The following is a 14,847-nucleotide window of genomic DNA, read 5'->3' as shown; positions in this document are numbered from 1 at the left end:
TACTTTGTAACCTGTACGAGGTCGATAGGATCTGACAAGAGCGTTGCGGAAGTTGCAGCACCGCAGAACCCGCTCGGCGCGAGCATGCTCCAATTATATACACGGGGCTCGTGACGTCGATTACGTAACGATGTTTCTCCAAACATGGACGATTTCCCATCCCGGGGCGCGATCGCTTCGTATGCCTCGCACATCATCCGCGGACGCGCGTTCCCTTCACCGCAGACCCTCGTTAAAAATCGGCGAATGCTGCACCCGAAATCACCGGAACTTTATGGAGATTACCTTATGCAGGGACTTCTACGCCGCGTTATTTTACTCTCGCCCGGAGAGTAGCGAGCATTGTTTACCGCACGATGGACGAAAAACTCGTTCGCTCGCTTCAGTAAACTAGACTTCGATGGGAAGTGATTAATAAATATTTTTATCGCGCTCTTTCCTCATTGGGTCCCTCCCAGGCTCGCTGTATTTTGTCGAAAAACTGGATTTTAGCCTAATTTTCCATAAACTTTTTGTCGTGACTGCAATCAGTGATTGTGCGCGTGAGGATATTTTTCTGTGTTCGAATGACAAAATTCCTGATTCCTGGTTTTCTAAACCGGCGGCTGCTGCGTGGAGTTTCGGACTTGAATCGACGTCGAATGCGTTTTTCGTACTTGTGAAGGCGCATTTTTCCGAGGAATTCAAACAAGCGGGGGATTTTTTATTTCCTGCTTGAAAACCGCAAGATTTTTTCTCACAAAACCGACCAGCAAAGTCTCATGGCAGCGTGCAAAAACCTTACGAATCTCAGGCTCAAATCTTTCCGCTCAAGGTCTCTTTTCGCACGCTCATAATCTTCTCATTGCGTAATTTTTCTGCTCAAATATAATTCAGCTCACGCGGCGCGTCTCGATTTCAATCCGCCCATTCCCCTCCGTTGCGTCACGTTCGAGCGATGTTTATAACATTGGATTACGGACGGGTTAAATATTTTCTTAACGAGCGAAACTTTACCTCGAATGCAATTCTCCAAAATTTATCGCGTCAATGAGCCGACAGAATATCGAATGAGCAACGACGCCGAAAAACTTCACTCGGTTTTGAGCTCTCCGATCGATGTGACGTCGATGAAAAATCGCGCTTTGTTTCATGACCATTTTCGAAAAATTGATTTCAATATTTTTAGAAAAATCTTGCACCCTTTGGCAAGCTCTCGATCGCCTTTCCCTCTCGGAGAATAACGAAGGACAGCGAAAAAACTGGACGTGGATTCACGCAGAGCTGGCAATGTCATAACACGAATTTATAATGAGGAGGCTCCAGTTGTCTCTTTACGATGTTGCAGAATCGGTGGCAGAATTGACTGCACAACGAGGACGGTACACATGCGCACTCGGAATAAAGTCTCATAAAGCACTTACAATGATTATGTTACGAAGAAGCGCGACTCGATTTACCTTTCGACTTCACATACAATAATTTACTTTATACATTCCCGGCCACAACGATATTTCCAGGATTTCACAAATGCTGAACGATTTCGTGCGCAAGTGTTTTCTCGGTTTACCGAATAGTTTTTTCCAAAATCTCGTAAAGTTGCCCAAAGTCCGCCAATTTTACGAGCTTTTCAAAAAATTTGACTTTATCCAACAATTTTTCATGGAATGTGAAAAAACGAAAGATTTTTTTTAACAAATTTCGGAAAATCGTTTCACTTTTTCCCCTGCAGGGGAAATTTGACCAAGAAGCAAAAAAATCCAACAGAATTCCTCCCGAAATTACGATGCTGAAGTTTCCAACGTTGGACTCCAACGAAATGAACGAAAAAAACGTTTTTAATTCACCAATTGTTTATTTCATGAATCGTTGGTGCAGCTTGAAAAACTACGAATCGCAAATTTGGCAGGGAACAACATAGGAGAATTACTGGAATTATTGGAGAGTTTTTTTCGATCATTTCGTTGGACTCCAACGTTGGAAACTTCAGCGTCATCCGAAATTCTTGTTCGGAAGCAGTGCGATCATGAAATTTTTGAAACAATCGTCATTTCATAAGATTTCGTGCTGGATCCCCGAATTTGCGTAAGCCGAAGTTTTCGACTAGGAATGTGATGCGCGAAAGATCGCGGAGATTGGACGTGCCGGCCTAGCACATTCGTGGACTGGATACGTGGCTAATGTAAACCTGCAAATCAGGCGCATCTTCGCGACCACAAGAGCGAGTGACGTTAATCGCGATTACGAGAGTCCGAGCACCTTGTGCTCGATAAATATAGCGAAGAATGCCTCCCCACTTGGGCTTCCTTTGGTTACCAAACTATTGGCAAACTCTTTCGAGATATCGCGCTCGATGCGTGTTTATAAACACGTGAATAGAAACGGTCAGCGATGTTAGGCAGCTCCGAGGCTTAACGCTTCTTTAATTACACGAAGATCAATTGCGATGATCGGAGAAGAATATTGGAAAAAATGATTCCTTCAAAGAGCAATATTTTCCCAAGCTCATCGCGATTCATTGGTTATCCATTTTTCTTCGTTTTCCAGCAATTAACAACGATGAAGAATCATTCGTGCTGCTCGCGCGAACGTTTCTCTCGAGGAAATGGCGAAGATTCGTTTCGCTTTTTTTCCATAGCTGATCAATCAATCACGTAATAAGCTACTTGATTATCATTTTTTCAGGGCTTAACCTCGATCCTAAATTCGGCGGCAGGAATTCATCGAATAGAAAGGAAGCTCTTGGACGTTTTCATGGGTCGCTCGTCATCTTAGGAGGCTGGAACTTGGACCGAGGACGATGCTTGTTGGTTTTGAGACGACGCGACGGGTACGCTCTCGCTTCAAACTTCCTACAACGACACGATCAATCTTCATTATTATTTACAAAGTTACACTGACATGAAAACACCGTTGATTCAATAGTAATTGATGTTATTGAAAGAGTTTTCTTCATTTAAGGGGGAATACCAGTGTGACAGGTTCAAAAATGAGGTATTTTTTTAAAAAAAAAAACGGCTCGATCGAATTATTTGAAATTTTGTCTTTTCATTATTGAAGTAATGAAGTATACGAGGCATTTATTTTTTTATTTTTAGTACATTTTATTAAGCGGAGGAGCGGTCGCAAAATGGCGTTTCAAAAAAGACTCTGCGACGGTTGTCAGCATAAGTGCCACAGCAAAAGCATCTGCGAAGTGAAAAATTCAAAAAGATTGTTAATAGGATCGTAGGAAATCTGAAAGTTTTGATCAGAAAAGAAATTTTGCAGTTAATAAAAAAAAAAGTTAAACAATTTAAAAAAAACTTTACGATTCGACGATAGCGATAAGTTTTGTGAAGAGAATCCTTTTTGAATGAAGTCGACTGGACAAAATTTGCCAGTCACGCTGTCAACCAGTTCAAAAAACATGGTTTCGAGAAAAACGCGTTTAAAGTTTCGAAAGGATAAAATTGAATGATGTAACTTAAATATTGATACATAAAACAAGTTCTCACCGCTTAGTCTGCTATCCTTGGACCCTACAAACGCTCTTTTGCGCCCAAGCTCTTTTCTTCAGACTGATATTCCCCCTTAACTGCAACCTTTTCGGAGAGAATGAATCTGCAGTTTGATCGAAAACTATTTTGTTCGTTTAATCATGCTTAACCTTGCGATGAACATATTGGCACCTCGTAATGCCACATTTCCATGTTCCAATGACTTTTTTTCTCAGTGTGCGCAGCAACTTTTGTGAAAAAGGTCGAAATCACCGACGTCGTGAGTCCTAGCAGCCTTCGATTCGATTCGCCTCCGCTAATATTTATTCTCCCACACCCGAAACAAGCAGCAGTACAAAAGAGTTTGTTCAAAAGAATAAAAATAAGTTGGACGAGTGTATATTGCTTAACTGTCCAACGCCTGGGTCGCCTCGCAGAGAGGGCGAAATTCTCCTCCTATGAATCGATCGCGGCTCGTGTGCTCGCTTCCTCCTCCGGCTTCTTTTCCCAACGTATTTTTCGATCTCCCGAGTACGCAGCTGGTGCTGCTGGTGAAATTTCGTCGGTTTTCGAGCGCCCGCGAGCACGCAAGATTCTTCGCATCGTCAGGAAAACCGGAGGATATCTCTCTTCGTTGATGTTGCCGAACACCCTGCTGAAATGGATTCGCGGGTATTCAATTTACGTAAAACCCGGATCATCGGATCGCACTCCCGCGCGCTATACCATCCGCACGAGCATTGCTGCTTTTGCTTTGGCCCTGCCATACGATACACGCACACGAGCTTGTTCCTGCCACGCATAGGGTGTTCCCAGAAGCTCGTTCAACGGGGACCGGAACAAGACGCAAGTTCTCCATGGGGAAAATCCCTGAAGATGTTTCTCTCGGAAGATTCACGGAGTCACGGTATTTAATGATTGACCAAAGCGAAACTGGTGCGTGGGAGGAAAAGCGGCGGGGGAACAAACACGAAACAAAAGGCTTCACGGACTCTTTTTCCGCAAACTTTTTTCAATGTTCGAGGCAGCACCGAAGTTCAAAGTGACGAGTGAACTCCCCCAAATAACTCGCATCGGGCACGTATTTCTGGAGTGGAAAATCCGCTCATTTATCTTCATAACGCTCCAGATATTCCCCTCCCCATTCGTTTTTTAGCACCGGTTAGGGGCCCTCAAATTGATAAAATATATCGCTCCACCCTGTATAAGGATTCCCACAGCGATTCACCGTCCCTTCGTGTGTATACTTCACTCGAGGAATCAATTTCAAAGCAGCCAACATCCGGAGCGCGACACTCTTCGACGTGTGGCGCACAAGTATCATCGACGTGCACGCGAGCGAGGAGGACGAGTCGAGATGAGTTACACGCGTAATCCTCGGCATCGGAGGAATTCTCAAATGGGTATTCGAATGGAATAAACATATCGAATCGCTCGTTCCCTTCCGCACGAGAATCTTATTCGGAGCCAACAATCGCGTGCTCCCATATGAAATTTATCGGGAGAAAATATACACACGCGAATCCGAGGCGTGGCTAATCCGATCTGGGAGAATGTGGGCTTTGGAGAAAGTGAGATTATCCATGAATTATTTCGTCTTCACGTGCCACTGAAATTTTGAGAACGAAAATCGCGTAGGCTCGCTCGATCGATAATCACTGCGCTAAACTCCCGACAAACCAGTTGCAAACATTTCAACAAACAGACAGGTCAGACACGAGCGACCGAAGCGTGCGCCACGCAGTAATTAATTTAAGGTTGCTCCCCGGACCGAGAGCCGTCGAAATTCGATCATTCGCCAACAGCATTTGTAGCTTGATGCACTCGCTGAATTAACTCCGAGCATGATCCCCACGAAACTCGAAAGTTCTCGATATTCTCGTGGATTTTTCCGCGTTTTCTTCATTTACATTGCTTCAATTCGCTCATGAGCAAAAGTCAATTATGAAACCCAATTTTCGGGGCTTTGAAACCCTCCCGAGACCTTCGAGTCCTCGATTCCGGAGCTCTCACGAGTGTTAATTACTCAAGTTTTTTCTGACAGTTTATAAAACGCTCAACATATTTTGTTGAAAGTACTTTGAAGAGTTTTTCTTCATCGTTGACCGTAAGTTCAAGTTTAAATGCGACGATTCGAAAAAGCAATTTATCCATCGGGCCCGGAACTCGCGAGTTTGAAAATTGATAGATCAGAGCACTCACACAATTGGAGAGCAGCATAAAAGGACAATGACTCGATTCCAATTGCTTAATGCGCGGCATCCCCGCGAGGTCAGACGAATTTCATGACGCCCTTTCACAATCGGCCCTGGACATTAGTGCCAGTGAGTTTTCATAAGCGGACGAAAAGGGGACGAATGAAGAGAGCAAAGCGTCGTGAGCATCGGTGAAATACGTTGGAGCCAAAAGTTACGAGATGCTAAACGTCTCGCTGGATTATTCCCATACTGATGAATCAAGTCGCCGAGTTTTCTCGTTAACTTTGCGTGATTGATACAGTCTCCCGGGGCTATTATTTTCAATATTTTCGGAGTGATTGGATCGTAAAACTCCAAAACAGAATTGTCCTTTTCTTTCGTCAATTCGTCGACACCGAATTGACGAGATATCAGCGAATTGTAACGACGAATCAGCTCGGAAATCCATCAATTTGTTCCCAGGCACGTGAACAAATAAAGTCATCGAGTCGTTCACGCAAAGCACGAGTATTTTTGAGCAACCCATTGATAAGAAAAGTGGAACTAAGTTTAAAAATGGAAATCGCATCGGTGCAGGAGCAAACGTTCAATTTTAATGATGTCAAATCTTAGTCAATACGACGATAGCACCTCCGAAAATTCTCGATTCAAAGAAATCATTAATGGCACTTGATAAGCTCGGTTTTGTCACCACACTGCCGCCAAACTTCAACAAAATGTGAATTAAATGTCCACACTATTGACACACGTGTCTATAACGAGCGTTTGACGTCATGCTCGCTCCAAAAATAAATGAGTCAAAATTTCGATCGATTCTTGCGGATCGGAATTGTTCTTTCCGATCTCGTTTTTCGTTCCCGTTTATATTTTTATAGCAAAGTTGAAGACGAAGATCATTTGCAACGATTTTTTAGCACGAATTGAGTGTTTAAGGGAAGCAAATCGAAAATATTTCATAATTTAAAACGATTTTCAAGTGAACCGGTTAAATGCCAACGAATCAATTACACGGGTCAACACAACATTTGACGTTGACATTGAAGTATGAAATTTTGGTAGATTGGATGATATTTGAACGAAAAAAAAATTACTTGGCACGAAAAAGTTTGTTTTTGTATCCAGGAGAACATTTGAACGATATTTTTTTGATATTATATTATTTTGATTCATTTTAACTATCAAACTAGCTTACAAAAAAGTGAAAAATTATTCAAAACTGAACACGGGCCCTGTTATTCCATGTAAATCTATGTTCTCTGCTTGTACAAATCACCTGGTTGTAATTTATCACTCACACACGTGCACACTGTGTGAATGTAAAAACCCCACTTTTATCGCGTATTTTTGAATGCATTAAAATTCATTAAAATTCTTATGAAAACATGAAAATGAGTATTATTAGAATAATTATCACAAAAGCAAACTTAATATGAAATAATGGATATTTTTTCTTCGTTTTTGTGCATAATTATCCAGAAAATCATGAAATTAACTTTAGGACAAACAGCAAATTTTTTTTGTAAAGTCCTGTTATTAAGGAGGGTGGATCGCGACGATACAATGTTGCCATGCTAAAGCATGTTAAAAACATTAAGAATTTCAAAATGATAAGAATTTAATAAAATTTGGTAAATGTATTCTTTAAAAATATATAAGAGAACATAAATTTTTTTAGATTTTTCTACCACACAGCTCTCGAGTAACTGAAAATTAAAGTTCACGTGTACAAGCATAGAGTTTACATATACAGTTATAAATCTCGTGCATGAGAACTTCGATTTAACGCTCAATGATTCGATATTCATGTGGTAAAAAAATTGCATTTGTATACTTGGTGCTAAAGAATGTTATCACGAAAATTTATCAATTTCTGATTATTTTGATTTCGTGATCCAGCCTCCTTAATAGCTTTTATTAAAACGTCTTTGAGTGGCTGAACCCAAACAATGCTGTTGCCGGTAACCGAAAGTGACTTTCGTAAAGGAGTAATAAAATTTTAAAAATCAATTAGAATCATTTTGTAGTTGGTTTTGCAGTTACAACTTAAATATTGAAGGTTAAAGGCTGGGAGTAAATTTAAGATAGTATCTACGCGACGGAGGATTAAAGGGTTTGGAGAGAATCGGAATTAATGCGGCAGCGATTGCGATCTCATCACGTTTAATAATTACAGTCTCTTTGAGAGTTCATATATTTACATACGCATGTTTATAGCCATGCCAACGGGTGTACAAGCGCGTTCGCACGTAGAAATCTTATCTCTGGTTCGTAGGCGCGAGTTACGCCCTTGTACGAGTGAATCGCAAGAGTGTTTATACTCGCTGAGGCGTCGAATATCTGCTTTGCATCAAAATATTTCTCTGCGCATACATTCTCGTGCATCCCCTTTAAGGCTCTCCTAATTGCGAGGACCCCCGTGTGCGCGCAAACGAGGCCGTCGGAGCGCTCTCCTGTGCTGATTCGAGAGTCGAGAGGAAGCCGAGAGAGAGAGAGAGAGAGAGAGAAACGCTCGTCGATTCTACGCAACTCTTCCATTGTGTGCTAAGCCGCTAATTGCTCGGCCGGCTTCTGGATCCGTGGATTTCCGAGCACCGGAGACTCGAGCTTCGAAGAGAGAGAGAGAGAGAAAAAAAATCTTGTGAGTTTTGCAAGTAGAGCAAGACTCTGGTCCGACGGACTTTGTTTAAGGGGCAAAAATTCCCCTCTCGCTTCTTCGGTTATTCTTTCTTCTGCGTTCCCTCCCACTTTCGCCTGCCTGCCATGCTTTTCTCTCCCTCGCACGACCAATAATTCATCGTATTCATGAACGATTAATATCCTCATTGTGCCAGTGCATGAGGAACGATCCGAGCACACGTTGCCGAAACTTGCAGCTGTACCAACAGGCCTAATAATTGAAACTTTGAGAAATTCTGTATCGAATCGTTCTGCGCTTCAGGACGAAACGAGGTTTAGGCTTCATGTTCGTACTGTCTAAATGACAAATATTATTCGTTTTTCTTCATACTCCTGCTCACATTTTGAGCATTTTTTGGTGTTCGTCAGGATACAGAACCGTCGCCTCGATGCAGACAAACTTTTCCCTCAATTTTCTCAAACTCGTATCCAGATTTCGAACAGTTTTTCAGGTTCAATAGCACCTTGATTAGCGGCATGCCGAGAGCGCGTTGTGGGTGCCAGCTCACCGTGAACTCCATCACTGCGAGTCATCAATCATCTCGGACCTTGCTGCATCAGATTTTTTTAAGCGAAAAGACGACTTGAGCATTGCATAAGGTGCTGGAAGCCTGAGTGTGAGCGAGGGAGATCGAGAGGGACTGGGCGAGAGTTAGAAAAGCAGCGAGCAGTGCGAAGCCGAAGGGAAAATCGATTATCAAGATTCGTCATAATGAAATTTATATTTTTATCAATCCTTATTGTTAACAGAAATATTCTTGAACTCGAAAGCCCCGGGAGTCTCTCAAGATTAATCATTATTCCAAAGATCTCCATCGGCGTCAGAAAAACTCCGTAAAAGTTCACACCGTATCGAGGAAAATGCATGTGTCATATCGTCACTTGGTTTCTCGACAGTTTTTTTCACTCACAAAATAGCGATCTCTCTCGTCAGATGCACCGACAGATATTTTCATGTCCATCAACTCGTTCACTCGATCGGAGCACCTGCTCATCCGAGCCAACTCCCTCCACTGCTCCTTAACATCTGACCACGACACCAGCCAGCTTCCTTTCTCCACTTGGTTTCACTCTCAACTCGAGCTCATGTACACAAAGCAAAGCTACACGCGTGTAGTACGTGTGGCTGTATAAATATATAAAACAGCAAAAACACAAACGTTGCAGCAGCGTGTCAAGGCTAGCGGAGTCCAACGACACCGAGTACTCACCTCAGGGCACACTTATTTCTTACTCGCAGCAACGTGTCTCTTGATAAGTTGCTCACGATAAATATCCTCTCTACGTGTACCCACACGCGCGCCGACTGCGCGATTGCATTACTCGGACTCTGGCGTACTCAAACTGGAAAGTGTCGCAAAAAATAATCGGCAAGTTTTATGGGGTTGGGGCCATTCGAAGCAGCAGGAAATGTCGAGTTTTTGAACGAGAAATAATGTAAAAGCTCGTACGAAATTAGGTGAGAAGTAGAGCGTTAAATTTTCATTTAAATTCATCCTCGTAATCGTTGGGTTTTGAGTCCAAGTATTTAGAGACGATTTTTATTGTTTCCGGACTTAGAAAATTGGGGAATCGATAACCGAAGCTCGTAAATCGCCGGGTATCAATCCAATCACGATATCCTTCAGGGGGCTTTCAATCGTTGGCAATTTTAGCTGAGACACGAGCTCTAAGGGGGGAATAAAATAATATAGGAGAGGAAAAGAGAAATGAAAAGAAGTAGGTAATAACAGAAGTAGTTTTCGTGTTTCGACTAAGAGCTCGGGTTTACGAGAGGAGCGAGTTCGGTACAAGAGCAGGAGAGAGAGAAACGGGTAGGGCTCGTGACACGGGGAGCCTCGGTGAAGTACATGGACAAAAAGCCCTCGAAGGCTCGGTATGGAAGAGAGAGACGGGATTCGCAGAGGGTTGGATCGTGGAAGCACTTCAAATTCATTGCGAACGAGCCGTAAAATACTCGAAGGACTCGTTGTTCTCTGACTCTTCGCGTTGAACGCGTCGGGACTCAATTTCGTGAGAGCGTTACAAGAACGCACCGTGGACACACCGGGGAGAGTTCGACGAAAAATACGTAGCGAAAACCCAAAAAAACTGCGCTATGGTATGGAGGATAGGAAACTAGAAGCGAGTAAACAGGTAAAGAAAACTGAGAACTCCGTCGACAACCCCTGCGAAGCCAGACTCTATTCGATATTGGCGTCTTATCGGAGTAGAAACGGCGTCAAGATACGAGGAAACCTCGTGAAGAGGGTGGGTTTTGTAGAGCCTCCGCAGAAATCGAGGAAGGAAGCGATGGTTGAACCAAGTGTGAAGGAGTAAATTGCGTTTACTTCGGTTATAGTACCACTGTACACTCGGGCTATCCTTTATTCTACTACCCACCCCCTCGCACTCCCTCCTTTTATCCATCCATGTTGGTCCTACTCCTTCCTTAGACTCCGAAAGCCCCGAACGACGGTGGCCGCGTCGCTGATCAAACAAGCCGAGCACACTCCTGACGAAACGGTTTTGTGCCTCGTGGAATTCCTTGCTATTCTTGTCACTTTCCCTCTCCCCTTTTCTCTATACCTTCCGGCCGCGATCGTGCCTTCTTCTCGATCGGACGGATAAGGACCATCGAGAAACGAATTATCCGAGCTTTCCCGCGTCGTCTTTCCAATCGCTAAGGAAAAGAGTCCCGCTCAGCTTTCTTACTCGCTTACTCTATGCCACCCAGTTATTATTACAAAGATCTTTTCGAGTCTTATCGAGCCAGTATTCGATAGAATAATAAATACGCAGTGTGCGAAGACGAAATAAATGAATTCGAATTAATTGCTCTTCGAGCTCGCGAGCTTGTAGTTCTTTTACACTCGCACAACTTCACTCAACGTACTTGGCTCTTCACCGTTGTTGTACTTCAAAATGAAATTCATCCCCTGGCGAATAATTGTAAACAACAGAGTCGAATGGGAGAGAAAAACCGAAGAAAAAACTTGTGAATCGCGAGAAAAAGAAACCGAAAAAATTGGCGTTTAAGGAAGGAGTTTAAAGCACTTGAAGAATGAAGAGTGTCGAGAAAGAGAGAGATGGAAACCTCCGACTGATCAATTTCTGGAAAACAGGAAGAAAATTTCGTCTAAAAAAGGATAAAAGAAAAAAGGCTGTGAACAGGAGAAGAAAAAGGATTTTCCACTCGCTGTCACGCTACCAGAATTTCGTAAATTACCGTACGAGGAAATGCACTCACTCGATGCGGCGGAGTTCGAGCTTGCTGGCCTCGAAGTGGATTAGGATTGCGTGGAACGGTCGTCCGTGTTGCAAATAGGGCTGGAAGAGGACGCGAGGTTCTCACTCCGACAAGTAACACGCCGGCTTTTGAACAAAGTATGACGCGAGGAATTCCTCGACCTTTGCTCTCTTATCTCTCTTCCTTCTTCATATACTCTTGAGAGAACTGCGCTCTACGACGCAGCCTCTTTCACTCGCGTTGCCCAATGCGAATCTCAATGACGCTCTTGACGAGGATCTGTCGTAATAATAATAAATTCACACGGCACAGAGGCCGCTCGATGCTCAATACCGAGAATGCGATGGAAAAAATATTCGAAAAGTGAAGAATCTGAGTTTTCTTCCAAAACGGTGAAAAATAGAGGAAAAGTGCATCGAACCATTCACGTGGGGCATCAAATTTCCTACAAAAAAGTTCCTCACCGCGTTTTTCCCCCTTCAAAATTCCAGAAGTTAAAGCGTCTTGAAAAATGTGAACGGAAAATCAGTCCTGAACTGAAATTCTTGTCGCTAACGATTTAACCTGGCACAGCTTGTGCACAGGCACATTCTCGTGCACTGAAAAGGTAACTGAATTTATACAAAAACATAAATCATTCTCGGTGCTTTATAAAGAGATTGAAATCGCATCTTCCATTGAATTACGTTGTTCGAACGCTTCGTGAATTTCAATGGCTTTGGCACTTTCTTGTCAATGATGAATTAGACTTTATTCACTAAAAATTATTTTTCTTTCAATATGACTCGAATGATTTCAACTTCGTAGTCGATGTGAACGAATCTTAAGGAAGACAAACGACCATTCGATTACACGATGTTAAATCCATCAATTTTGCAATCGAATATTCAAAGGAAATTCTTGTCATGCCGAACCAAAAACATGCTGCCACTCTCGAGTACAGAAATACATACTTTCAAATATTACTGTTTCGAGACTAATTACATCCTTCGAATAACCCACCCCTGTGAGGGGGGCTTCAAGGACCCACTCACAAAACCAAACATTCGATCTCGAGTCGGTCGAAATACTTTTGTATTTTGCTTGTCCCTACAACAGTTTTATGAACAGCCGTAAATCAAATTAATTCGCACCGATGCAAGGTCACGAAGAATTCCGACGAATGGGATAAAAATATTCTTCGAAATTTGTCACTTCGTACAAAGGATTTGAAATTGACACGCGCGAGATCGCGAAAATTCGTTGCGATCTCGTACGTCGAGCATTGAGTTTTTTGAGCACCAAGCCTGGCAATGGACGCACCTCGGTACAAAAGAAGCTGCAAATGTCGAGGGTTCTGAATCTTTTGATAAAGTCGCCCTAAAAGAAAATTTCGAAAAGCAAGATTCAATGGGTTTTTGTAAATTTGAATCGAACATCGAATTTCCAAAAAAGTTGAATTTTTATCGTAGTTTTATATTTTTACTAAAGAAAATTTTCCTGAAGAAATGCACACAGTTTGGATGGTGATTAATGAAAAATCTTTAGTCCACTCGGAGTTTACGGTTGCTCCGCTCGAGTTAAAAAGTAGGAAGAAAAGTCCAATCGATCTGAGGTCCAGAGGGCAGGCAGGCGAGAGTCTTGTGACTAGAAACTTTAGCAGTCAGTATTTTCTTTTTGGTAAAACGTTCGTTTACTCTGAAGTGTTGGACAGATGAAGGGGGAGAGAAAGAGCAACAGAAAAAGGAGGAGAGTGACGTTCGGATAAATTGGAGAGCGCTGTCACTAAATCGACGATTACGAGGTGAGAGAGGGCGCCACGGAAAAGCGAGGTGGCTGCGCCCAGCGGGAAGCTCGGGGACGAGCGGGGAGTGCTCTTCCAATTAGCTTTATTAGAGACGCGATCAAGTCGGCGCTCCGGGGGCACCCCTGTCCTCCTCTTCTCGCATGCGAGTCGTAACGGATGACTGGTCAACCTGACGATGGACGATCGTCGAGCCAACATACGACATGGAACGAACGACGAATCACGAATGAGTAGTCGAGCGAGCTCCGTACGTCTCTTTCGTTGATGCGGCTCTCTTGACATCCGCGTTTATCCTCGACCAATCTCCATTCAACAATGACAACTCGTTTTGGCCTTTTTCGAATAAAAATTTTGCGCAGAAGCTGAGACTCGCGGGACATTTTGAAAAATGATGGCACAGTGCGTTTGAACGAAATGAAAAATTGCAGGGCATAAGAACCAAGTTTTCGCGAGTTCACACTCGAAAATTCAGGCCAGTTTCTACGATTTTTCAAAAAAGTCTTCCAGACGATCGAAAATTCGAAAAAAAATTGTTTTCCTCACGATCTACGATAATTCAGTTCGATTTTATGATTCCAATGGAACTGAATCGTGCACTCGAATATTTACGATCAAAAATTGGCCTTACTTTTTATGGGCTCCATAAAAATAAGTGGGTAGCGCATGTTCGCCTAATTGTGCGAGCTTTTCGTACAACATGACTTGATTTCCCAACCCCCGAGAGATAAGAACACGTGGACGCTGAAGAAAACAAGGTGCCAGAATTGGCCCGAGCTTAGCGAGGAACAAGGAGCGAGGAATTATCACGTTCGCACAAAACGAAATAAGAGACGTTGGAATGTGGAGCTACGACACGTTTAGTCCTTCGGGATTTTCTTAAATTTCTTGAATATTCAGCAAAGTAAGATGCTCCGGTTACCTCGTAAGACCGAGAATGAAAACAACAAAAAATAAAAAGCGCATTCGTTGAATTCCGGGATGATTTTTTTCACTCTATTTTCTCGACATCATCCAACTCGATTTCCAATTTCTTCGTCGTTGTAAATCCCGTCTTTTTCTGAGTAAAGTACACACAGAGACTCGGAATTAAAAATCTTTTTTGTATATCAAAGTGCCACGAAAATTAAAATAGAATATCAAGAACGAGGACGTTTCTTGTCGCAGCATCCATAATATTCTCAAAGTTTATACAACGCATCAACCACCATTTTGGACGCTCGCTAAGTGGCAGAAGTGATGAATATGTAAGCCCTGCGGCTTCTGGTTTCCGAACTCTGTAATCCTCAAGTTCGAAATAGCCAAATCGATAATATCGTAAGACTCTCTCTCTCTCTCTCTCTCTCCGCCTCTTTGCGAACTTTGGTCCCCCAATGCATAAGTTTTTCGCAAAAGATATGAAAAACTGTGTTGAATATTTTAGGCATTGAATTCGTACAGTGATGTAGCGTTTCATAAGTTTGTTCCAAGTGCATTAAAATTACTGAATAAATCATTACAATC

The 14,847-nt window shown here is 42.7% G+C and overlaps 1 protein-coding gene across 1 annotated transcript in view; it reads left to right on the top strand.

Moving 5' to 3' along the window:
• The window catches only part of LOC122411957 (pancreatic triacylglycerol lipase-like), a 64,934-nt gene that overhangs the window by 40,280 nt on the left and 9,807 nt on the right, over positions 1 to 14,847 (top strand). The window contains exon 2 of the mRNA XM_043421102.1: positions 2,665 to 2,809. The gene's annotated coding sequence lies outside the window, so the exon portion shown is untranslated. The remainder of the gene's footprint in view (positions 1 to 2,664; positions 2,810 to 14,847) is intronic.

Source organism: Venturia canescens, chromosome 6, assembly GCF_019457755.1.
Source record: "Venturia canescens isolate UGA chromosome 6, ASM1945775v1, whole genome shotgun sequence".
NCBI lineage: Eukaryota > Metazoa > Arthropoda > Insecta > Hymenoptera > Ichneumonidae > Venturia > Venturia canescens.
The sequence above is the reverse complement of the archived record's forward strand: the minus strand, read 5'-3'. Positions and strand labels throughout refer to the sequence as shown.